Source organism: Pygocentrus nattereri, chromosome 15, assembly GCF_015220715.1.
Source record: "Pygocentrus nattereri isolate fPygNat1 chromosome 15, fPygNat1.pri, whole genome shotgun sequence".
NCBI classification, from domain to species: Eukaryota; Metazoa; Chordata; class Actinopteri; order Characiformes; family Serrasalmidae; genus Pygocentrus; species Pygocentrus nattereri.
Genome location: NC_051225.1, coordinates 14,853,697 through 14,856,418, shown reverse-complemented (window position 1 = coordinate 14,856,418; position 2,722 = coordinate 14,853,697).

Below are 2,722 nucleotides of genomic sequence, written 5' to 3'. Positions count from 1 at the left end.
AGTATGTCAGTGTGACCTGAGAAATGCAATAAATTAAAAATGGGCTGTTTTTGCAGCTTATATTCCATGTCTGGATTATATGGACTGAGGGATAAATAGTAGGTTATGTAACTTTAACATTGCTGACATGGTATGTCAACATTTTTTTATTTTATAAAGGCAGGGAAAATCAGGTTCCTGTACAGTCATGGTGTTTCAGTCTACATGCCAGGCCTTCATAAGTTGTACGAAACCCAAAAACAAAAGAAAACAACTTAAAAGCTCACAAACTGAAATCTGGTATGGTACCTACTTGTGTCAAATTCTGCCTATGTAGACAGGCAAATGATGACTATTGTTGTTTAATGCTATACACACACTATAGGTCCAAATTTTACTGATGCTGGATGATTACAACCTGATTTCCAAAAAGGTTGTGCAAAATGCAATTGAAAACAGAATGCAGTGATGTGCAAATCAATAAACCCGTTATTTAATTGAAAATGGTATGAAGACAACATATGTTGAAAGTGAGAAATGTTCTGTATGAGCATTTTAACAACACTCTGTGAGCGTTTGGGAACTGAGGAGACACTGCTGTAGTTTTCCCGTTCTTTTTTTAATGTAGGATTTTAGTTGCTCAGCAGTTCAGGGTCTCCTTTGTTGTATTTTTTATTTCACAATGCATCAAATGTTTTCCATGGATGACAGCATATTTTGCTATAAAACCTGCTTATATCATTCAGCATTGGAGGCACCTTCACAGGATGTGCAAGTCACCAATGCCAGGAATTGTGCAGGTTGCCGGATGGTCTGGTCTCTCTCCTCTTTAGCCCGGAGGACACAGTGTCCATGGTTTCCAAAAAGAATAAAAAATTTTGATCTGTCAGACCACAGGACACTTTTCCACTTCGCCTCTGTCCATCTTAAATGTGCTTGGGCCCAGGTTGCCCAGGTGGCAGCGTTTTTGGATCCTGTTAATATGTATTTTCTTTGCATGTTAGAGTTTTATCTTGCATTTGTGGATGCAGCGATGAACTGTGTTCACAGTCAGTGGTTTTCAGAAATGTTCCTGAGCCCATGCTACAGAATCATGCTTGTTTTTAATGCAGTGCCGCATGAGGGCCCAAAGACAAATGCTAGGTTTCAGCCTTGTCCTTTGCAGGCAAAGATTTCTCTGGATTCTCTGAATCTTTGAATGTTATTATGTAACATAGATGATCATTTCCAAGTTCTTTGGTCTTTTACACTATGAAATATTATTTGTGCAGTCTTTCACAGAGTGGTGAACCCCATGAAAGCCTCTCTGGGATGCCCTTTTTATACCCAATCATTTTGCTGAACTGTTGCCAATTAATGTAATTAGTCATGAGATGTTGCAATGGGTGTTAGTAAATCTCAGTTTCATTTGAGCTAGTCTTCGTACAGGGTTTAAATAATTCATACATCTTTGGATTCTGTTTTTATTTACATTTTTAACAGCATCATGAGTTTTTTTTGGAAAAAGAGATTGTAGTTTGTGATTGTAGATTGTGGTTTATGAAACAGCACTCTAACTCTAACTCAAGCTATCGAGATGGAGCTCCATCTATGGAGCACCATCACTCCACAGAATGCAGTTCCCCAGCTCCACAGCCCAGGCACTGGGCATGATGACCAGAGGCTTATGTGTGACTGTTGCAAAGCATCTTATTATATTGGCAATACTTCTCAGTAGAAACTATTCAAGCTGTGTGTGTGTGTGCAATAGGATACATGTGTCAGCAATGAGAGAACATTAAAGTAGCTGAACTAATTAGAAGAGCTATTTAAATCCATTTGGGCGTGTATCTGTATCCTACACTCCTGCTGAACATCCTGTTTTGCACCCTTTAGAAATCTCACAGAGCTATATGGTTGACCTGGATGCCTCTGATAGTTCCCTTTCATCGTCATACTAATAATAGAAGCATAGGCTGTAAATGACGCTGTAGTATCCCCCTGTTAGGTTCTGGATAGTAATTGCAGAAAGCTGACTTCAGCTAATTCACTCTTCTTCGGACCACCATCCTAATTCTAGCCTCTGTCCCTGGCATCTTACGATTGCTCATACCTCATAATCAACATGTGTCCCCAAGCTGGAAGTAATTTGCAGGGCACAGTGTTGGGTAGTTATAGGAGCAAAGGGTGGGACAGGACGGAAGGAAGCATCTCTGGGTTTGCAGGACACTCTGGCTGTTATCACAGACTTGAGTTCCGCCTGGATTTAATGAGGCGTCACTGCTGTGAGCACTTCCGAAGTTCCTATATACAAAGTTTTGCCTGTGTGCCTCTCTGTCCAGAGTAGCAATTCTGCTATGCATTGTGCCACTACTTCATTTGGCTTCTTATGGTCCAGATCCATAGTGAAACATCCAGCTCAATGAGGCTTGAAGGGCCTTTGGGCCACTGGTAGAAAGGCATTGTAACAGCCTTCGTTCTTAAGTTACATAAGCCCTGCTATGAGGCCCCACTGCTTTTTGAAGGATCTGCTTGAATTTTGTGCACAGCAATTGGAGTGCTTCACTTACTGTTTCAACTCAAGTATCGAGAGGTCATGCTGAGGAGGCCAGAACTGAGGTCCAGGTGCTTGCTAAGACAAATACATTTATATTTTTCTTTTTGGATCATGCCTATGACATCTAAATCCTTGACACTTTGGTAAGCATGGAGAAATGCTTCAAGATGACTCATATATTTAATTTAATTGCAAATGTCCTCTCAG